This window comes from Periplaneta americana, chromosome 10 (assembly GCF_040183065.1).
Source record: "Periplaneta americana isolate PAMFEO1 chromosome 10, P.americana_PAMFEO1_priV1, whole genome shotgun sequence".
Lineage (NCBI taxonomy): Eukaryota > Metazoa > Arthropoda > Insecta > Blattodea > Blattidae > Periplaneta > Periplaneta americana.
In genome coordinates this window covers 96,680,677-96,705,532 of record NC_091126.1, presented here as the reverse complement: position 1 = coordinate 96,705,532, position 24,856 = coordinate 96,680,677, and the positions used below count along the sequence as shown (strand labels likewise).

Genomic DNA, 24,856 nt, shown 5'->3' with positions numbered 1-24,856 from the left:
ACTTTTGTAATAAACTGTAAGGATTGCTTTATAATCTGATGTAGATTTTAAGGTGACACCTGGTGCAACATTTTTTATATCTCTAATTTAAAATGAAGTAAAGACATAATTCCGCAATATTTTAAAGCTATGTTTAACGCATCCCTGGTAATATTTCACGTATACAATTAAAGTATGAATAATGGAAATAGGAAGTACGAACCTTCTGTTAAAACTTCCATCATAGAAAGACACTTTTCTCCGCACCAACAACACACAGATGACCCTCACATCACTCCCGCCATAAACCGTCTGGCGCTCGGCGCTCGGGTTCTTAACACTTTGCGACTTTTAGCAGCCAGCCCTGTTGGCATTTCGCTAGGTATAAATTGATGGCATACAGATTTATGAAGATCAGTTTTAGTACTTCGAGACTATATAGCGAGAAAACGGTATTTAAAACATTCAAAAATTCAATATTTTCCAGCTAGATTTGAATTCTGGCCCACTGTGCGGCGCCGGGGATCGAACCCGGGTCCTTGGTTCTACATACCAAGCGCTCTAACCACTGAGCTACGCCGAAGTTCAATCCACCGGATCGAATCCCTCTCCTCTAGTTTTTTTTTTTTTTTTTCCTTTTGTGGCCTGACTCCATGTTCGACATATATGTTGATATTCAACTGCCAACTGATATATGTCGAACATGGAGTCAGGCCACAAAGGGAAAAACACTAGAGGGGAATTCGATCAGGTGCTATGGATTGAACTTCGGCGTAGTTCATTGGTTAGAGCGCTTGGTACGTAGAACTAAGGACCCGGATTCGATCCCCGGCGCCGGAGCGAAGTTTTCTCCTCTAATAACCATTGTTACCTTAACAGATAAACTATGTAGGACCAAAAAATTAATATTTACGTTGATATAAGGAGGCTAATAATTCTAATTAAAAGTAGATTTCTCATGGTGTTAACTAGCAGGGATGATCTCAATGGAGAGACAATTGAGTTAGAAGCCTCTATCATATTCGCTTGAAGAAATTTGTACAGCGTTTATCATTTGCTTTAACTTTCTGACTTTCTCAGAATCTCTCCTCGAAACTGTAAGAAATCTCTAAAAGCTCCAATAGTTTCCTCTCACTTACTCTGAAGCACTGTGATAGGTGGCAAATTTGATCCTCAACAAAATGAATGTTTTGCTTAGCATCAGCAGGCCATTTCTACTCAGCCGGTATTTGATCATTTCTTGATTGTTCTGCACGTTCTTTTGAAGGAAACTTTTTCTCATCTACTGCGTAAAGTTGTTGCTGAATTTATTTATAGGAATTTGTGCATCTCCAGCTTTGATATTCTTGTGAAGTATAACGTCACAAAACTTGCTATTTTGTACTGCTTGTTCAGCCTGTTTGTAGCCAGTGCCAGAACTCTCTTTCCACTTTTCAACAACTGTTACAAAAGTTTTTATTTTTGTGTGAGGTTTTACGTACACGTCCATGTTTCCTTCTTGTAGGTCCAAACTGAGTTGTTCTTATGTACAGAACAAAGTTTACTGATGTTATCTACTCCTTATCACAGTTCTTATCAACTTTTGCTACTTCAAAGTTAGAAACAAAGGCTTGATATTTTTACCACACAGCAGACACCGTGTTGTAGCTTGATAACCACCATCCGGTAGACAAACCTCTACAAATTCTTAATATCTGAGTTTCCAGAAAGGAAGTAGACACTCTGAGCTCCCTTGAATTATTGAGTGAAGCGTAATAGATAATGTACTTTATTCCATGCTCCAGTATCCTTGACTTCATCATTGAATGATAGTCCGAAATTTTTTCTGTAAACACTGGGACAACCAAACATTACAGCAGGTCCATCGCTGTGTCACCAGATGAATCCTGAAAATTCTTCTGAAAAGCCCAGATTACCAAGGCGAGATATCAAAGTTTTGAATATTTCATTTCCTGTGACATTGTCAAGTTTAATCAAGTCCACATGAATGTTCAGCGGGACTTCATTTACCATTATCTTTCACTCAATATTATTTCCTTTGCAAATGATCATTGAGAACCTACATCTTGATCCAATAATTTACTTAATCAGCAATTTTCTAATCTCCTCCTTTATGTGATTAAAAATCTTAATACAAACATTTGCCCCACGAAATATCCTCCCTATATTTAAACTGTTGAGTTTTTGCAAGTTGATCTCATCTTAGAAATTCTTGAATGACTGACTTTTCTTCGCAACGACTTTAGGTAGCCTATGGTTTCCTATTCTTTGGTCATTGATTTCAAGCAAACTGCTTCAAGGCTTCCTTTTCTGTGCTTCATTGTCAATTTTTACAGTAGCATTATGATCAGCACTGTCCTTGTGATCAAACGGCTTTTCCCTTAACGACATGAGCTATTGATTCTGTTTTCACCATAAAAGCTAACTTCACATTCAACCCATTGCCTTGTCATTCTCATTCCCATTTCTTTCTCTACTCTGAGGCACCCACATCCTTTCAGACAGAACATCCTAATTTCCCATCTACAAAATCCAGCCAATCATTTTTTCACAAACACCTTCTTTCGAAATATAGTTCAGTATTCAGGCAAGTGATATGTTGACGAAAGATCGGTGGAGTGGAGAAAAATTCTCTCCGGCACCGGGATTCGAACCCGGGTTTTCAGCACTACGTGCAGACGCTCTATCCACTCAACCACACCGGATTCCAGTTCCGATGCCGGATTGAATCCTCTCAGTTTAAGCTCCACCTCTTAGTTTCCCTTTAGTGGCCAACCCTCATGCACTGTGTCACAGATGTGTGACAGTGGCACAATGTTCAAGACACTATTGTGCAGAGGTGCACTCATTAAGAGTGACTAAGTGACCGAGATCCGACGGAACGAGCGCCGTCTTAAATCATTAAGTGATTATATGCGCATATCATATTATAGCTATGTACCGAAGTACATACGATATTTCCATGCATGAATTCTGCGTTATCATATGATGAAGGATCGGTGGAGCGGAGAAAAATTCTCTCCGGCACCGGGATTCGAACCCGGGTTTTCAGCTCTATGTGCTGACGCTCTATCCACTAAGCCACACCGGATTCCAAGGATTGAATCCTCTCAGTTTATGATCATATGATAACGCAGAATTTCTGCATGGAAATATATGTACTTCAGTACATCGCCATAATGAGTGATATGTTGGCTTATCAATAGGCTAGCTTAATTCACATCTGCTTTCTGGCAACTCTTCTGATGTTGACGAGACGTTTATTTAAGTTACTACATCTAACTTCAATAAAGATGAAGACAGAACCCCTCATTTACAAATGTAATTTGCTTTTAGTATGGAGAGGCGGTAGCAACAATAACAAATATAAATGACCTCGGGAGCAAATTAAACGCAGAATAAATATGGGAAATGGCTGTTATTATTCGGTTGAGAAGCTTTTGTCATCTAGTCTGCTGTCAACAAATCTGAAAGTTAGAATTTATAAAACAGTTATATTACCGGTTGTTCTGTATGGTTGTGAAACTTACACTCTCAATTTGAGAGAGGAACAGAGGTTAAGGGTATTTGAGAATAAGGTTCTTAGGAAAACATTTGGGGCTAAAAGGAATGGAGTTACAGAAGAATGGAGAAACTTACACAACGTAGAACAGCACGCATTGTATTCTTCACCTGACATAATTAGGAACATTAAATCCAGACCTTTGAGATGAGCAGGACATGTAGCACGTACGGGCGAATCCAGAAATGCATATAGTGTGTTAGTTGGGAGGCCAGGGGGAAAAAGGCCTTTGGGGAGGCCGATACGTAGATGAGAGGATAATACAAAAATGGATTTGAGGGAGGTGGAATATGATGACAGAAACTGGATTAATCTTGCACAGGATAGGGACCGATGGCGGGCTTATGTGAGGGCGACAATGAACCTTCGGTTTCCTTAAAAGCCATTTGTAAGTAAGTAATGGAGAGGCGGTAAATATGAAAATATATGTTTTTCATTGCACTCAGACAAATCACAAAAAAATAATGCGACGTAGAAACTACACCACCATAATCAATAAACAATTGAAGGAATAGGCAATAATACACCGACTTGAAATGTTATAGGGCCTACTTGCAATATACAAAAGCAATGCGATTTAGAAACTACACTAACATAAACGGGAAACAAGTGAAGAATTAGACAGTAATATAGAGACTTGAAAACGTTATGACCCAGAATAATCAATAAAAGTATAGCTCAATTCATTTTACTTCCATTTAATGACGCTAATTTCCATTATTGCTTCCGCGTCGCATTGTTGAATTGTTAGATATTAGCGATACGTTATTAGTCGCTGTCTATGTTGCTTAGAAGCTTAGATAGAAATTACAGCTCAAAGATTAAGATGATGTGAGGCTAGAAGCCATCGAAATAGCTGCTTCTGACAAATACGACACAGAGGAATATTCCTCCATGAAGTGCGATCTTTGGCTTCGTTTTCATGGTTGCCAATACATGTTTAGTAGAAGGCACGCCATTGGTAGTACAGGTACTAATATGCCACAATATCATGGCGGCGTGAAATTATAACATTTCTCGGTTACCACCCGACTGTACATGTTTCTTTCGCTGGTTTGACAACGTTGAGAGCTGCGTTACTACTCTTCATTCGATAGATGTATAGTCCAAGCTCATACAACTTACCAGCTTCGGTACCAACTTCCTATCTCTGGTAATAATGAAGTCGTGTAACTTGGGAAAAACAGGAGAACCCCGAAAAATCCTGTCACCTCGTCTACTACAAGTTTGATAGGACTGACTTCGTTTCGAATCCGGACCGCTAGCATAATACCTATAACTACAATCGAACGTTGTGTACTTACGGTTACAGAACATACCGCATTCCATAGGTCTAGGCCTATATATGCTACGTATGTGAAGACTCAGCATAGATTTGGGAGTCAAAGTTAGTAAAGATAATACATACATTCCTTACAATACCGAAGGAAATTGCAGCACAAATGCCCTTTTAATAATAATAAAGGTAAAGGTATCCCCGTCACATAGGCCTACCATGAAGGCACTTGGGGTAATGGAGGTAGAGCCCCATGTTTTCCATAACCTCGGCATTAGAATGAGATGGTGCGGTCGACACCACGCTCTGACCGCCTTTTACCCCCCGGGAAAGACCCGGCACCCAATTTTATAGAAGGCTGAGTGAACCTCATGGCCGTTCTGAAATTTGACAATAATAATAATAATAACAATAATAATTATTATTATTATTATTAAAAGGGAATTTGTGCAGCAATATTATTTATTTATTTATTTATTTATTCTGGTAGAGTTAAGGTCATCAGTCCATTTTCACAACGCCAGGATAGTGTGGGATAAGAGTGTAGTTAAAGAAAAAACTACTCTATTTTTAACTCCGCCTCTGTTTAAAGTATTTTGTTATATAGTGCGATACGTTTATACTGCAGTTTAAGACAAATGGTTTCAAACCTAGAAATAAAATTTTGCTGAATTCACACTGCAGTTTTCAATTCAGTCTATATGGCATATTGACTTTAGCTTGGCTTGCTTTACGAGGGCGGGATTTATGCACTTAGGTTTATTTCCATAATAGGATGATTGTCCAACTCCGACAGGAGATCTGTGTCATTCTTGAATCGATGCTGAAAGGTGGGTCATCCTACCTCAGCCGTAAAAAAGTCAGATCCCATCCCCAGACAAGTACCTGATAAGCACAAGTCCCGATCGCCAAGCCCATAGAACATATTTTAACATCGGAAACATGTATCTACTATTTACTCCAGCCTAATTTTAACTGTACTGCAAGATAGCTACATGATATAAGGGGAGGTGATGAGTGTTGGTTGAATGAATGAGAGAAACGGGAGAGCCAGAGAAAAATCCTCTGAAGCCTTTGCTTCGTCTATCACAAACTGCATTACGACTCGGCCGGGGATCAAACCCGGACCGCCTGGATGGAAGACAAGCACGATAACTCTGAGCCACAGACATGGCGGCATGGTGGATTGTACGTTGTGTTTGTGTGTGTACTTGTTTCGTAATATCCGAGTTTGCAAGTCCATCGTCGAGGAGACGACGAGTCATAATTCACACAAAGCATCAGTCTCTCCCAGTTTTGTCGTATCCAAGGCATCGCGATGACGCACACGGAGCTTTGTGAGGTGAAGACAGTATTATCTTCTGCATTCATGGAAAGCCGGGATTATAATGGAGAATTTAGTTAACCATGGCAATGAAAGAATGAAGCACAAAGAGATGGAACCTACCTAGCATCTGACTGTCAACAACTAATTCGAACTTCGAATCTTGCTACTCTTCTTCTTCTTCTTCTCCTTCTTTCTCTTAGTTTAGCCTCTCCCTTTTAGGTGCATTTACACGACCCACGCCACCCGGGCCTTACAGGGCCGCGACCTGTCGGGAGAGGAATTAATCTATGGATCACATACATACTTTTTTGACCATACAAGGACATGGAGGGCCTCCCCGGATGAGGGATCAGCTCAATGCCAGGGCCACCTCTGATACAACACAAACATTTAAGACATTACACATTCAGTCACACACATATGAAAAGATTAAGGGAAGGATCGCCGTCCATGGCCGGACTTTCAAGAGATAGAATCCCGGCATTAGCCTGGAAATAACTGAGGAAACCATGAAAAACCTCAGTTAGGATTACCGGCCCCTGGGATCGAACTCCGGACCTCCCGAATGCGAAGCCAGCCCTCTACCACGTCTTGCTACTCGCTCTGGAAATAAAATCTAACGTGTTTCTTCACCATGACAAAGTAGGTTAAATAATTAAAAAAATTATAGAAAGAGAAGAGTATGTTACGATACGGGCAATAAAATACAATATAAAATTGCCTTGCGTCCTCCTACAGACAAGTCTTCGAAGTAAAGACGTGGAAACGTAATCGCAATCTTTCATCGTGTGCCGCAGTTAATGAAGCTTGGAAACTCTACTACCTTGCTCCCAATAATGAAATGTTAACAAACATTTTGACAGTGGCGTATACTGGTTTAAGGGTCTGGGCTACCACTGACTCTATTATTACACAAAATATATTTTAAAAACCCTATAATAAAATTCCTTACCTATTTATATGTGAATTCCAGACATCTTGATTGGGACGAAAATACTTTGATGACTTCGTCATTGAAATTACAGTTGGGCCGCTTGCGACGTTTCTGTAGAAATGACTTTTCAATGGACATCAGTGCCAAGCCGGATAAACGTTCTTGTGTATGAGTTGATCTACAGTAAGATTTTATTCTCTTCAACGCAGAAAATGTTCTTTCTACCGATGCTGACGTAGCTGATATTGTCACAATTAATGTTGCCAATTTAAGGACTTCAGGAATAACTTGGTTCAGCTGGTTTTCATATATGGCAGATAATATTTCATGGATAGGTTTGTTCGAAAAATCGAAGACTTCTGCTGAATATATTACACTTAATTCATTTTTCAAACGTACTTGATCAAAGTGACTGTTATAGGACTGAAATAATTTGTTTAGTGCCTCATTCGGGAAGTTTTCTCTATAAGAAGAAAATTTTTGAGAATCTAGAAGATGTGTGAACTGAAGCTTACCATAATCAGAAAATCTGTCAGTAATTTCCATGTGCATACGATCTAGTATGCTGTAGTACAGCTGCCTGTATTTCAGTTCATCATCTCCTTTTCTTCGCTTTAATGGTGGTTCCATTGTATTGTCTGAAGAATTTTCATTTTCCATATTACTCCATATGGACGGAAACCCACTACGTCTGAACTCGGATATAGTATTTTTTAACTTTGATACCTCTTGCAAGCAGTATGCTATGTCTAGACTTTTTGTCTGAAGAATATTGTAGAGCACATCTTATGTGCGAACATTCTAGCATAGATTTCAAGAAGAAATATATTCTGAAACTGTGTGAAAAAATACAAATATCCTTGAGCCTGCACAATTACATCATAATCCCAGTTTTCTTCAGAGATATTTTCAAAGAAAGCGGTCAGTTGTTCTCTGTATTCCTTTACTGTATTTACAAGCCGAGATGTAAAATTCCATCTAGTTGGTGCTACTTTTGGGAGTTTCTTTTTCATAAATTCCTTGAGTTTTCTGATCTTTTAGGAGATGATGAGAAAAATGCAGCTAAACCCGACAGTGTTTTGAAAAAAATGCGGCATTCTGGAATGGATGAAGTAGTTTGTTGCAAAACTAAATTGAGAACATGGCTGTAACAATGGACAAATAGTGCTTGAGGATACTTTTCTTGAACTTTTGTTTTTAAGCCATTAATATTTCCCGCCATAACTGAAGCACCATCGTATATCTGTGCAATTAACTTATTGCCGACATTGTATTCTGCTATAACACCTCCCACATGCTGAAACAAAGCAGCAGCAGTTTTGCCCGAACTGACATTTGTGAATCCTATAAACCGTTCTTGAACATTGGCAGTACTGTCGACGTATCTTAAAACGGTGGACAATTGACTCTGATTAGAGCAGTCACTTGTTTCATCAACAACAATGGCCACAAAAGGTGCTTCTTCTATTTCAGATTTTATGTTCTTTATCATAACCCCACTTATAGCAAATATTAAGTCATTCTGAATTGCGGGAGAAGTACCACGGAATACTGTTGAACTCTCAAGATGATTGGCCAGTAAATGGTCAAATTCACTTAAGGAACTTAAATATTCAATATAATTTCCTCTATTGTCTGATTCCACACTCTCATTATGACCCCGAAAAGCCAATTCTTGTTTTCCTAGAAAGCAGACTGCGTTAATAAGACGCAGTAAAATCTCCCGATTTTTTTTTCACAAGAGCATTGTGTTGGTTGATGTGTAGAACTTTTTGCTTATCTAGCTGTAAATCAATTCTTGTCTTCCCAAAGTTTGCAAAGTTCATGCTACTATAAATATGAGCTTTTGATTTGTCGTGTTTTAGGACTGCCGTTCGAAGGGAGTTCATATTAGAAAACCCCTCTTTTGACCACACATTAGTTTCGCGGCTAAATAACAAACATGGCCAGCAAAATAGTTTAGACAGTTTAGAACTACCACACAACCAATTCCACTTACCATATGATGTTGAAGTGAAATGGCGTGTGTACTCACGCTGTTTTTCTGTTACGTCCATGGACAAATTTAACTCAGGAGTTGGTCTTTCCATTTTCACAATTTCAACTTTCTCGTTGTATGTACGACGGTTAAAAGGCACTTTTAATAAATCTTCTATTACACAGTCATTTTCAGCACAAACCTCTCCAGAAACTTGTTCTGCCATATTTTTCACAATATCACTTAATTGGGAAATTAAAAACTTAATAATTCACAATTATATAACTCTTAGACACTCGAACAAATCACAAATTTAAAATACTGCACTGCAAGAACACAATCACATTAATGAGCTAGCGTACTAAGCGTATTGTTGCTTCGCGCCTTCGAAGAAACCGATCACGAGAGCGGCAACTCACCCGGCCTACACTGCACGATAGAAACAGAAGGGAGCGGGGGACGGGCAGTTGTGGGACGTGAGCGGAACGGTCACAGGCTACCCCTCGTAGCAGCGGTTTCTCCAGTGATGCCGCCTTCACAACTTGTTTCTTTTCGAGAGCAGTGAGCGCATATAAATCTAACAATTACTTTAATTTTAATTACTGTGGTAAAACTTATACGGTAATACAAGATTATTACATTATGTTATATTATAAACTTTTTCTTTTGTAATTTCCTTCGGCTACCGCCGGTAGCCCCGGTAGTCCGCAAAATACGCCCCTGCATTTTGAACATGTTCCCTTTAAACTTCTCTTTGAGAACCAAGCCGGAACGCGCACAATGTGCCAGGTATCAACACACTTGTCAATGTTCCACTGCTTTCCATGACTGAAAGCGTAAACTTGGCATATACAAAGTCGGTTCTGTTTGTAAATATTTATTTTTACATCATCTCTGAAGAGATGTTTGAGTGCATTTTTAAATAAATAACATATAATCTGTGGCAGTGATAAAATTAAAATTTCTTTTGTACTAATATAAAATTCTTAGTGGAATAATAAATAAAATAATACAGTAGAAAGAGAAATGTTCTGAAAATTGTTCCAGCAATTACAGTATCTCACCGTGATTATAGCCTGGAAGCTACTGGGTTAAACATAAGAATAAAGTACATACAGTATATCCTAAAGTCACTGACCACAGTCGGCAGTCACCTGTAATATGTAACTAACCGGCGATGTAAGCAATGGAGGGGGAAAGGAACTGGCCACCCTACCCCATTCTCCTGGCCTAGTTGCTTCCTAAGTGGTGTCTTGTTGGTATCACTTGTGTGGTACAGACCTGTCTTCAGACAGCTCACTAAACAACAACTATAGATTCGAATATTCACTGAACATGAAAGTTCGTGCGAACTTCCTAACGGTCCAAACCTGTGGAGTAACGGTTAGCCGCGAAACCAGATGGCCCGGGTTCGATTCCCTGTCGGGGCAAGTTACCGAGTTATGGTTTTTCCGGGTTTTTTTCCACACTTCAATATGAGCAAATACTGCTGGACCCGGACTCATTTCACCGGCATTATCACCTTCATCTCATTCAGACGCTAAATAACCTAAGATGTTGATAAAGCGTCGTAAAATAGCATATTAAAATAACATTTCCTAACGTGGCAACACTGACGGTCCAGGCTGCGACAAGGCGGCAAATTGAAACATTTCCTTGGCTCAGCCCAAAGTGCCGTTGTTTTAGAATTTCCAATTAAATGAGTGCCAGTTACGAAGGATCTTACTACTGCATATACTGTATACATTTTATATAAGCTGTAGCAGGGAAAGACAGCAATATGCTCTGTCTTGGATTACCTTACAGTTACACTCCTCACAGTACGCTGCATGGGTGAGTTAAGAGCATTGTACAGTAGGAGTATAGGTTGTGGGAGGAGTCAGGTCATGCATGGATCTAAAGACGCACGAATGTAATGAGGTAATGGCTTAATGAAAATACGACTTGCGTAAAAGATGTAGGCCTACACGAGATTACAATAATGTAACTCGAACTGTAAAACCTATGCATTCATATTAACCCAGACACAGCACATATACTCGTAAAATTAATTGTAAAGAAACTGTCTGAAGTTTTATAAGGGATAACTAATAATTAGGATGAAATTATAACAACACTCTTATTAGAAAGAAATTGACATATTTTTGTTACAGGAAATCTAACCATGTATAGATGAAAGGCGAGACCTGGCCATGTGAGCTGTGCGAGAGGGGAAAGAATGAGCTATCAGAAAGAAAGTTTGTTTCATGATTGTTAATATTATACGAATCTACCGACACGAATTTAATCTCAGACTAAATCATTTCTTCACCCTCCATACAGCCAGGTAGATGATAAAGACACAGGAAAGGTCTTGCCTCTTCTACTGTATGTATAATATATGTATATAAGGTAGGCCACATATTCACAGTAATGAAAATATTTTCTTTATATAAAAGTGAATGTAAAATAATAAATCTCTCGGTATTAAAATACACCTTTATTTCCTGTTCCAAGAAAGTGTGATCGTTAAACATTAACACACCTGATGAACTAATGTCATAATTTTCTAGATTCTTGGATTGTCATTTTTGCGACCAGTTTTTCGATGTTGGGATGCGGTGACTGGAGCATAAAATGAACATTTATATTTTGATTTTGCAATTTTCATTAAAAAAATAATTGTTTGCACATGTATGTTGTTGATGCAAACATACACTATATGCGTGCAGCAAGTCTGTGCAGTCCTGGGAATATAGTATGCGGAAAGTGATGGTAAAAATCACTTCCTAAGCATTTTTCTTTCAGGATGTCCACAAACTGGAGCTCCAATAATGTCATTCGATACACAATCGGAACGCCTTTTATTTTTGACCTTAATACCATTCGCACGCAGGTTTTCCTGGTGTAGAATACAATGAACTGATATTACTCCATTTGTTACACCAGGAACAGATTTCAACACAATGCCTCTACACTGAATTCCTCGTAGTGTATCCAACCTGCTACACCTTCATAGGAGTCATTCCACGTCAAATCGCACAAAATTATACAAATTTTGACCTTCATATTTCTGATTGCGTTTATATTTTTTACCAACTCTATGGGTCTAATAAACCAACAAGTGTATTTTTATTTCCTCCTAAGTCCACATGTTTTTAAAATATTACATGTTAAAATTCGTTAAAAAGTCGCACAATGCAACATTTAAAGCGTCATATTTCTGACGATATTGATGTTAAAATTAAAAAAATGCATTTAAAAGCTTAAAGTACTGTCTTTTGTTAAATATTTACTAACTAATTTTAATATAATTATTACAAATGTTTTTTTTATGATTCAATTTTTAAAAGTTAGATATCAATGTGAAATAGCCGTATTAAAAATCTAAAAAAATGCTTATTAGGTGAACTGAAATATTCTTAATAATTCCAGAAAAAATCACAATGGGATCTCCAATAGTTTAATGGAAATTTAATTACTTACAAAACAATGTGTGGCGGTCGGTGCAGCAGCAGTGGACGGGATGCGTTGAAGCGCGCTGTAAGGATTATCGGCGCTGGATGATCGAGTGAACGTTGCAACATTACACCCAGTACGGATCAAGTCACTCGAGGAAACACTGCTAATTTACTTGTTATTATATCTTCATATATTTGTACATTATTCTTTTTAAACGTTTGTTTTCATTCACACTACACTTTAAATTTTCATTCGCCAACTTTCTTTCTCGAAAGAAATTATTTTATTAAATATTCAGTTTTTGACAACAGAATGAAAGAATGTAATTTTAATGTACCAGTTATTGGTCTTAGATTGTATCTGGGCTGAAAATTTTCAGTGTGGTTTTTGTGCGTATTCAATGGACAAAATATAAATGACACGTTAGAAATGTTTTTTGTGACCAATCAAACAGTTTTTTTTGTGTTGTTATAGAATCTTTTATAGGCTGGCTCTCGTGGCAAGTCTTTTAACAGTTCCTCCAATGCCATCACATGGATCTTTATCATGCGACGTTACAAAGAAGTGTCATTCAGCGCTAATTCCATAATCGTCTTCATGTAAGCAATTATTTTTAAATTCTTTTTGTTTTTGTATTGTGAATTTGATCCATCGGAAAATTAGATGATTTTTTTTTCATATCATTGAATTCTTGCTTTAAGAAATTGATTGCTTCGGATTAAAAAAAAAAGTGAAAGGAATCGGTGTCATATTTCATACTTTCTGAGATGACAACAATACTTCTGTGACGAATTTCTGTATCTTCTTTGAAATATACTACGAAAGTATGTATTATGGCTTGGCATTGTGGCGTCAAAAATAAAATATGGCTGACTTTTGAAGGGATGACGATGCATTTTCTACATGGAAAAACTTTACTTGCTAGGGAGCCTTTTACTTTTTGAAACTTTTCACGGGGGTACCGTATCGTTTGTGTTGCAGTTTTCTTTTCTTGATAGGGGATTCTATTGACATCAAACTCTTGTTTAATTCCTCAATATTACTCATTTCTAGCGCTGTATCCATATAACTGCTAGAAACAGACCTGGGATAATCACTTTCTCTGTCCGCATTTTCATTTGATTCATGTTTATTAATATCACAAGCACTACCGGCTTCACATATAACTTCACCTGACTTATTCGGAAGTTGACAGACTTTTTACGGAACAAATCACATATTCGCACATTCAAAGACTCCTTTCAATTGAGCTTTATCAATAAATCGCGACATACGCGTCTTAGTGCACTTTTCTTTTAGGAAGGTCAAATGGATTTAAATACTTGTTATATATTACGCGATCTTTACCGTCACTCATGTTGTACTTATACAAGTCACATCACTCCATGAAATTCAAACCCAGACTGATTATTTTTCTCTTCTATATTTTGTCTCCTGGCATCTGTTTATTGCCATAAAGTTTATTGCCTTACCCAGCCTTGCTATCTTTAAACACTTGCCTATATTACAGTATAAACATACAGAAGGGCTCCCCCTCTTAGCTGAGCTGACAATAATAAACTAACTTTAGATCAGATATTTACTGTTCCTTAAGGTATTAATCATTTGATGAATGAATGCATTTGTTTGCGACATCAGTTATATGCAATGGGGGATTTCGTAAAACTTTCCGCGGGAAGCCTTCTAGCCTACTGCCGCAAGCAGTTCATTAACTGGGAACCGCGAGCGCGTGCATGCCTCCGGAAAATAAATTGTTACAAATGTAGCCTATGTGTGCAGTATTTTACAGATAATACATCAGGGAACAAGGCTATATTTTTTTTTTCAGATTTTTAACTGGGCTATTTTATTTAATACACTAATTTTGCTTTGAAAAACAAATTATTAAAAAATTAGGTCAAATTTGAAATTTATTTGTGATATGCCTAAAGTAATAAAAAGTGTTGTATTTAGTCTTTCAAATGCGCCAAAACCGCAAATCTCAATATATGTAGACACAGAGTTCCAAGTGAGTTTATGTAACAGTGCGCGCATAATTTGCGTAATTTCAAATAGTCGTAAGTACACAAATAATTAATAATTGTGGAAATAAAACAATACGGGTCTCTTTATTTGAGGTCTGGAATTTATGAAAAAAAGTTCGACCATTTAGGAGAAGGTCGTGTTTTATTGCTGTGCGATTTGACGTGGAATGACTCATAGACGACACTAACTACAAATCTCGTACTCGCTGCACATATGTACGTCACAAGGAGGCTGACTTCTCTAGGACTGGGCTAGACTCGAGCCGCTAGACTGCTAGAGGGTCTCATCTAACGTGGTTCGCCAGCGTGGCGGCTTTCTTATTTGCAGTACACGTTGCAACGGTACAGCCCTCGGCCTTGCGGTGCGCTGAGTTGACACTGGCAATGTGTTATGTGCTCACCTAATTTAACCAAGAATACGCTGAAACTACACGCCGTCTTTTCTATACATACCTGCTGAACTTGTTCTGTGTCACTCAAGTTCTCGTCCAGAAAGATGCAACCTCCTGACGAACGTAACGCTTGGGATTAATGAAGGCGCTAGATTTATTCTGTATAGTGTATCATTAAGTGAAACCCAAATACACAATCACAGGAGGTAATATCGGGAGATGGAGTGGGCCACTGATTAATATTAAAAACTTTTTCCTGGAACACGTGATTAATTTCTTGCAGGGAAACGTTCGCCGTATGAACGTTGGCGGAATCCTGTTGAAAGAATGCATAATTCGGTCAACTCTCGAGAAAAAGGATGTAGAATTAGATGCACATAACTATTGGCAGTAATTGTTTCTTTGAAAAATAGAAATATGGTACCGCAATTGTTTCCCTGCTAGATACGCCAACTTTCTCGTCACGTTAAGGAACCTCGTGAATAACATCTGGTTTTTCATGTGGCCAGAACCAGTCATGATGATGGAATCAATCCTCGTCATAGAAGTAAATGTGACGTGGTCTATTTCGCAATCATGCGTGTTATTCACAACTCATTTACAAAATGTGAGCCTTTTTTTGTTAGGATCGCCGTTGTAGCTCGTGACACACAATGCTTGTAATGGGCAGCTTTCGCTGCCAATTAGTTGACGACGTAAAAACAAATGATACTAACAAAAACCTGTCCAGTGATTATTCCAGAAGGGTTTACGTCAGTTTTGCAGCCGTTATATGTATCTTTAAATAAGCTATTTGAGGACCATATCCGGAGGTTTTATAGGCCTCCTTACTGGAAGCTGGTCAATATGAAAGAGACAACGAAAATCTGAAAAGTCAGGTGGCCATCACTACAATTTAGTTACGAGTGGATCGTGCGTGCTTGGGGATTGATCACTTCTGAAGTATTTGGAAAGAGTTTTGAGAAGACTGGAAACTCGTGTGCATTTCATGGCTCTGAAAACTATCTTCTATGGAAAGAACGCGAAGACGATGAAAACCTAGCCCTGTCAAGCAACGATGACGGCAGTGCAGACAACGATGACAATACTCTGTGGTTCTAACAATAAACAGTGTTTCCCCTTTTCTTAAATATTTTTAAACATGAACAGATTAGGCTACCAGTACTAAACACAAAGATTTTATTATTTGAGGTATCCATTTGCATTTAATCAGCATGTAACCACACAAACTCGCTGCTATAATGTATATATGTTATCATTGGTCGGCTAACCACGTACATTCGCCATCTTCCGCGGAATGTTAGAATCCAGCAGACTTTCGCGATAGAAGCGATGAATTTTAATGTTTGTTAAAGATATAATTCTGTTTTAATTAAATATCTCATATTATGTGGCATGAAGATCAAATAGCGTATTTTAATCCTGCTCCCACATCAATTTATTTTATGAAGTTGGTGCATCAGCAGCTGTTTCAGCAAGTGAAGGAGAGGCACCCTCGGATGTGTGGCTGGTCCTCTAGTCCGAAGCTCACTGAATGGTAGAAAGTGGAGCAGGTGCCGCAGTCGACTTGGTAGTGGCCCCGCCTGGGGCATCTATGTAGGCAGCACTGATTCCTGGTGCGTGGGGACATTATGAGGTGAAGTGATGAAGTTGGCCGACAACGAGAAAAGGGACTCATCTCGGAAGAGTGTGTAGTGACATGGGATCGATGTGGATATCTCGGCATCAACCGAGAAAGTCGCCTCAAGTTTCGAGACAGTTCTTATCTCAGAAGAAAGAAGGGAATATATAAAAAATCTCCATTTTGAGATATGGTGAGGTGAATGTTCCAACTTTACACGCAGAGCTTTATGACTTACTCCAGCGATGTCATCCTGTTCTATTACGTGATGTGCTCCAATTTCGTTCTAGCAACAGCACGCGTTCAAGCATTACCCCCTCTACCCCTCTTCGTACCTGCAGACATATGCTATACGTGATAGGGGAGTACAGATTTTATGGGGGAAGTACACCTTTCGCTAGTGTATAATTATACCACATTTTAACATTTTTTTCATCTGAATCTATATTGGCACGCTTAATATACAGCATCTGTACATCAAATAAAAATTTTAGTGTTTTTGAAAACCCAGTAGTTAGTTTTTTAAATATAAAAAATTTCTGAGAATATTTTTCAGCCGGGCAGCGTTTAAATGATAACCCAAAACGTACTTAAGATAACGTAATGAAACATTGCATCCATGTAAAGTTTTCTCATGTGAACATCGTAAAGTAATATCTTTAAGATAGAATGAATAGTTTTTTTTATAATATTTATTATTTTTAAAGAAATTAGTATAAAATGAAAAAAATAAAACTAACATGTTGGAGATTTTAGTGTATGTTGCAAGCGAATTTAGTAAAAGTATATCAAAAGAAGAATTACATAAAAATTAAAATCTTTGAGTAATTTATCGTTTAAACGCTGCCCGCCTTAAAAATGTATTCTCAAAAAGATTTCGTAATTAAAAGAATAGCTATTGGGATTTCAAAAACATTAAAACTATTTATTAATATACAGATAGAGTATATTCAGTATGCCAATTTCTGTTTCCACGGGATATATAATTTCTGAGAAAAAAAGTTTAAATATAGTAAAATTATGCTGGCGAAAGGTGTAATTGCTAAAGAGTAAATAGCACCGAAGTGCTCACAATATTCTCAATTACTTCAATTTGTTCCAGAAAGAATATCAATGTTCGGCAGTGTGTACAGGTGTGAACAGTTTCTTTTTTTCATGAAACTTAACAAAATCTAGACTAAGGAGTCGACTGACAATCATTTATTTTTAGTTTTAAGGACTGCAACTGCTAACGTAATCTTACTTAATATAGATAATTTTATATCTAAAAATAAATGTCAGACATCTGCAGCAGGTTCTTCAAGTGAAAAAATAAACTATAATTTACGAAAATAAGTCTTGACATTATACACATTGAAATTGCAGTAGATTAGAAATGGAATTACAGCTTGCAAAATAATTATCTTTTCGTTTTTCAATTTGTTTGTATTATAAAATATTTAACCGCTGCATAAAGTTATTTTAAGCTACTTTCTCTTGTGCCAATACGACCGACAAAAGTTACTTCTTCACAAATATGTCTATTGCTACATTTCGTTCATGATGGTGTGCTGCATTTCCATAATCTAACCATGACAATATTTTGAATATATGTATTTGTTACACACAGAGATTTGCAGATGGATCTTTCGGAGCTTACCCAGCAAAAGTTTCCCAATTTCGGCTATATGAATATAAATAATGTGTGCATAATGTATGCATAGCATTTTACTTCCTCTATTGTGAAAATAAAACTTAAGCCGTGTTCTATTTCGTTTTAAGTGGTGTTTGATTACATACATATAAATTTAGAATTTATTACTATGCATAAAAATAAAGTAGCCTTCTTTGATTCGAATTCGACAAAGACCACGATTTTAATACGTAAGGCGTACTGTAAAGTACTTTAGTAACTAATTTTGCAGTAATTGTGGATATTTTAGTGTGGAATATTTGTTTTGTGCTCTGTACATTTCGGTTAGCGGACATTTTACTGTGGACGTTTCATCTAAGGATCATTCTCAATTCAACATTCGTACTTGTGGGCATATTGCTCTGGACATTTTACTGCTGCTGACACTGCTACTGCCACTGCCACCACCACCACCACCACCACCACCACCACCACCACCACTACCACTACCCTACTAACTTACTTATGGCTTTTAAGGAACCTGGGGGTTCACTGTCGCCCTCATATAAGCCCGTCATTGTTCCCTATCCTGAGCAAGGTTAATCCAGTCCCTACCATCATATCACACCTCCCTCAAATTCATTTTAATATTATCCTCCCATCTACGTATCAGCCTCCCCAAAGGTCTTTTTCTCCTCCGTCCTCCCAACTAACACTCTATATGCATTTCTGGATTCGCCCATACGTGCTACATGACTTGCCCATCTCAAGCGTCTGAATTTAATGTTCCTAATTATGTCAGGTGAAGAATATAATGCGTGCAGTTCTGCGTTGTGTAACTTTCTCCATTCTCCTGTAACTTCATCCCTCTTAACCTCAAATATTTTCCTAAGAACCTTATCCTCAAATACACTTCATCTCTGTTCCTCTCTCAAACTGAGAGTCCAAGTTTCACAACCATACAGAAAAACCGGTAATATAACTGTTTTATAAATTTTAACTTTCAGATTTTTTGACAGCAGACTAGATGACAAAAGCTTCTCAACCGAATCATAACAGACATTTCCCATCTTTATTCTATTTTTAATTTCCTCCCGAGTGTCATTTTTATTTGTTACTGTTACTCCAAGATATTTGAATTTTTCTACCTCTCCAATTTTTGTTTCCATTTCGTACAATATTCTGGTCACGAGACATAATCATATACTTTGTCTTTTCGGGATTTACTTCCAACCCTATCGCTTTACTTACTTCAAGTAGATTTTCCGTGTTTTCCCTAATCGTTTGTGGATTTTATCCTAACATATTCACGTCATCCCCACAGACAAGAAGCTGATGTAACCCGTTCAATTCCAAATCCTCTGTTATCCTGAACTTTCCTAATGGCATATTCTGTAGTGGAGTTAAAAAGCAAAGGTGATAGCTGCTACTAGTACCACTGCTACTACTACTACTACTACTACTACTACTACTACTACTACTAATAATAATAATAATAATAATAATAATAATGATAATAATAATAATAATAATATAGAAGAAATCTGCCGTATATATCTTCCTCAACTTGAGATCTATTTCACTCATCTTAGTATATAATGTACGTAGATGTAATATTACCTGCAATATTTACTCGTAAAATATCCACACTCTTCCTACTAGAAATTACGGCTTTTGTCACCTATGATTTAATTACTAGAAACAAATAGTAGGGTTCTGACAGTCGTATGTCTTATGGTTTTCCTCCTGGCAATCGTTTATCAGTCATACAGGCAGCTGTATGTAACGATCCCTACGAGTGGTCTTCCTTCTCACCTAATGGCAGAGATAGAACCAAACTTCGAAACGTCGTGAAAATTAAATACTTTTCCCACTATCAATGGAAAAAGTCAACTTCACTCCTATACCAAAAATCAATTGCACCTTCCCCCATTAAAATCTATACCGATTCCCACTTATGAGCTTCTTATTGACAGCTTTAAGTCACTAGAAATTGCTTTTAGAAATACTAGAAATAGAGCGAATCGGGGGAGATGACTATCGGGGGAAGATCCTTATTTCTTTGTAGTTTTACATTCTTCCAAGAGAGAACACAACGCGCATGCCTTCATGATCACTGAGACAGTTGAATGTCTGTAGAGCGGAAGCTAACTCATTTTTCTGATATAAAATAATTGCAAAGGTATGTTAAAATTTTAATACATCTTTGAATTCGTAATAACTGTCAAACCTTTGTAATGGATATTGCAGTAAAGGTTCTAAAGTTTAAATTGTTAACAACCAACGACCTTGTTCCGACATCTTAGGTGTCGCCATAGCACTAGGCATCTCACCCCGATACTTGGGCAAGATGCTCACTTTTTCGGGGTAAGATGGCAACTTGTTGCAAGAGTTTTATTTTTTGTTTTATTGCAGGGAATGCATAAACATTACGTAAGGTCCTCTGATAGAGGTCAGTGGATTGAGGACAGTCTTCAACTTGCGATGAAACAAGTTAGAACAGGGGGTATGAACTGTTTTAGAGCATCGCAAGCATACAGTATTCCTTATCGTACCCTTAAACGCCGCCTAAAAAGAATGACAAAAAATGTACTGGATTGAATTCATTGTGTGCAAGAAGTGATCTAACGAGTCTTGCACGTGGCAATAAAATCTGTGATAAACGAGTGAGAAAGTGTCCATGAGCTTTAGATTAATTCATTTTTGTTATATACATGTATAAAACCAAATCCAGGTAAAATACATATACCAGTAAATGTGTTAATTGCATTTGCCATCTTACCCGACTATCGGGGAAAGATGCCTATAGTGCAGGTAAGAAGAAAACCTATATCTATAAACAAGGTAATTAATGTTTTCTGGTTTGAACAAAAAATATAGTTTCAAAATACCTTCCAGACTTTGATATTTCAATATGAAATTGAAAACGAAATGAACGGTATCTTAAATTTTCAGTCAAAGAAAAAGTTACGCATCTTCCCCCGATCCACTCCATGCTATGCGGTTTTCTTACATCAAATGTACCGGCAACTGTTTGGTAGTACAAAATGAAATAAAATATGGACTTGAAAGGAAACGGAAAGGAAGAGTTACGTATAATGTGAATCGACCCTAATTTAGTTTTTGTGTTTGAGACAAATTGAAATGAGTTTTGAATTCAGACTACTGTTGGAGAAAGCTATATCTACGGATGACCATGACAGACTCTGATTTTAGACTCCACTCTTTATACAAATTGTAGAATCTTTCTGTTCTAAAAGTTAATGTATGTTCTTAATATTTATGAATATAAACATTAAATTTCGAAATTCTAGCCGCTAATCGATTATACATCTCTTGTCAGATTTGTTGCAAAGAGACATACCGAAACCGTAAGAAAAATTTATTTGTCTTTATCCAACATTTTTTGTCTCTAGAAAGGTAGCAAATATCCCTACATCTGGTTATAAAATTGTTAAATTGGTATTCTGCCTGAGTTATGGTTGCGTGAGTTCAATGCAGAGAGAAAGTGTGTTGGGTCGAGCAGGAAGTACTGTCGAAGCGAGGGCGTTGCGGTCGTAATGTGGATGTTCTGGTAGTCTGGAAAACATTTACACATTTTAACGGGAAATGAACCAGCATTTTTGGTACATACAAGAGATAAAGGATTCAAAAGTACGACTAACTCTTTTAAAGTACAGAAACAAACTATTTTTAATTTTTAAATCTTCTTGAAATGAAACACCAGTTTAATCGATGGAAAGCCAAAGTAATCAAATAATAATTTTCCAAAGTAAGAAACTACACTACAAAACCTATACCTATCAAAATGACCATTTGGATCACGAAACCTAAAATGAGAGTGTAGGCCTACTGACCATACTGCATGAGAAGTTAGGGAATTACTGTACAGATTTGAGTGATGTTAATGTTTGTCCAAACACTGACAGTCGGTATACACATTTCAATTTTATGTACATAGTAAATTAGAGTAACTATATATTTTGCGATAATACTATTAATGCTATTTTCTAGATCGCGTATATACATAAAAATTGTTTTAATTATGTATTATAACAACACGAAATTAATTACATCCCACGGTCTGTTACAGCTTTCTGACGACTGAGGACCCGGTAAATAAAGATTTGCTCCAAGTGGATTTCAACTAATAAACAACAGATTTTTCCTCAAAGAAGAGAACGTACTGGACAATTACACGCCGAGTTGTAGGTTCCCTACAACACATAATTCTGAGATATCATTTTAAAAACTGCAGAAGCGCTACAAAAAATTTTAATTCTCGAAGTGATTGCCTCGAAGACACAGCAATTCATTACTTTCCTTCAAAAGAGAGAAAAAGAGAGACGGGAGAGAAAGAAAGGTAGAGTGCGTAGGTGCTTGTTGGGCATTACATGAAGTATTCCTACATATAGAGTGCGGCAGTGAGGTATAACGGTTTTTATAGTCCTGTTGTGGGACACTCAGGACGAATTAAAAGAAAACACATATACTGGAAGTAATCTAGTGCAATGCAATTTATTAATGTCTGATTACTTTTTAAAAACATTTCGTAAGTAGCCTCCACGGTCATCTTACAGATACTGCTCTCTGCAATCTGCTATGAAAGTTCTGCATAACTCCCTCCAACAAAATAGGTTCTATGGCACTAATTTCGTTCCTTATGTTTTGTTTCAGCTGGATGATGGTACGAGGCTTGTTGCGATACACCCTACTTTAGAGATAAACCCATAGGAAATAATCAGCTGCAGTCAGGTCAGGAGATTTTGGCGTCCAGGCAATGTCTCCAAATATTGAAATTATTCGTCCTGAAAACATGTTTCGCACACAGTTCATTGAACTATGAGCAGTATCTCTCTTAAATGAAACCAATCTGTGCACTTGGCGTAAGTCACACCTATATCATTCCTCTGTACCTACACTAGCAGGATTACTTGAACTGAAAACGTTGGCTGTGAGTTAACTAGTGCTATATACGAGTATTATTCCGTCCCGGTGGAAGGCAATGTTTGTTTCCAGAACACTACCTGCTCCCAGTCCCCTTGCCTCACTCCACCTCCTCACCCAGCATTGTAATGGTCGCCAAGAGCAGAAATTGGTCCAAGTGTATATAAAATGCATCATAGACGATAAATCGTGGAATGCATACAAAAGTTTTACAGCATTAACTATTGAATGCTAATGAATTCGTGAAGAGAGCAGTATCTGTAAGATGATTATTGAGAATATTTGAAACAATTTTTATATAAATTATCAGCATATTAAATTTAACCCTACTCTTCACATCTTCACTTCCACGAAGTAACTTTTTCTTTTAATTGGATTATTTTACGACGCTGTATCAACATCTAGGTTATTTAGCGTCTGAATGAAATGAAGGTGATAATGCCGGTGAAATGAGTCCGGGGTCCAGCACGAAAGTTACCCAGCATTTGCTCGTATTGGGTTGAGGGAAAACCCCGGAAAAAACCTCAACCAGATAACTTGCCCCGACCGGGAATCGAACCCGGGCCACCTGGTTTTGCGGCCAGACGCGCTGACCGTTACTCCACAGGTGTGGACACGAAGTAACTTATACAAACAGGTTTTATTCTCATAATATCGCCCACATACAATAATATCTTGCTAGTCCACACCTGTGCAGTAACGGTCAGCGCGTCTGGCCGCGAAACCAGGTGGCCCGGGTTCGATTCCCGGTCGGGGCAAGTTACCTGGTTGAGGTTTTTTCCGGGGTTTTCCCTCAACCCAATACGAGCAAATGCTGGGTAACTTTCGGTGCTGGACCCCGGACTCATTTCACCGGCATTATCACCTTCATTTCATTCAGACGCTAAATAACCTGAGATGTTGATACAGCGTCGTAAAATAACCCAATAAAAATATATCTTGCTTTGTATACGGAGTAATTTTACATAATATTTATACTGTTTCCCGTTTAATACTTGTTTTATACTGAAAATGTCTAAAGATATGAATTATATTGCAATAATTATTTTAATTCGACTACCTGTATATCGAAAATCTACAACTTTCCGAAAGATGGTTGGGCTTTTTATGCTTACTTAGTTTCCCAGTCACATTACATTAATTTTCTCTGTATCATTTATGACATTACGACGAAGTGAAGAGAAGCGATTAGAAGCATTTGAAATGTGGATGGAGCGTGTAAAATGGACAGACAGAATAAGAAATAAAGCTGTGTTGGAAAGAGTGGGTAAAGAAAGAATGATGCTGAAACTGATCAGGAAGAGAAAAATAGGAATTGGTTTGGTCACTGGCTGAGAAGGAAACTGCCTATTGAAGGATGTACTGGAAGGAATGGTGAACGGGAGAAGAGTTGGGTGCAGAAGAAGATATCAGATGATAGACGACATTAAGATATGTGGATCATATGCGAAGACAAAGGGGAAGGCAGAAAATACGAAAGACTGGGTAATGCAGCGAGAAATAAAGTTAATATAAAGAGAGGAAGACAGGAAGGAATAGAAATAGTAAAAAGAGAGGAAGAGAGAGGGAAAGAGATAGAGGAATAAAGGTAGTAAAATGGATTAAAAAGAGGGAAATAAAAACAGTAAAAAGGGGGAAGAGAGAAAGGAATAAAAGTAGTAAAAAGAGGGGAAGGTAGAGATGAATAAATTTAGTAAAAGGAGAGAAAGCGAGAGGAATATACATAGTAGTAAAAGGAAGAAGAAGAATTTCGTTTTTGTAGT

General features: G+C 37.5%; 1 protein-coding gene and 1 non-coding gene across 13 annotated transcripts in view; both read right to left on the bottom strand.

Annotated features, from left to right (window-relative positions):
- Ipk1 (Inositol phosphate kinase 1) overlaps positions 1 to 24,856 on the bottom strand; it is a 1,778,442-nt gene that overhangs the window by 1,244,298 nt on the left and 509,288 nt on the right. The window lies entirely within an intron of this gene.
- On the bottom strand, positions 2,999 to 3,070 carry TRNAY-AUA (transfer RNA tyrosine (anticodon AUA)). Its single transcript has one exon. It is a non-coding gene; the product is annotated as a tRNA-Tyr (tRNA).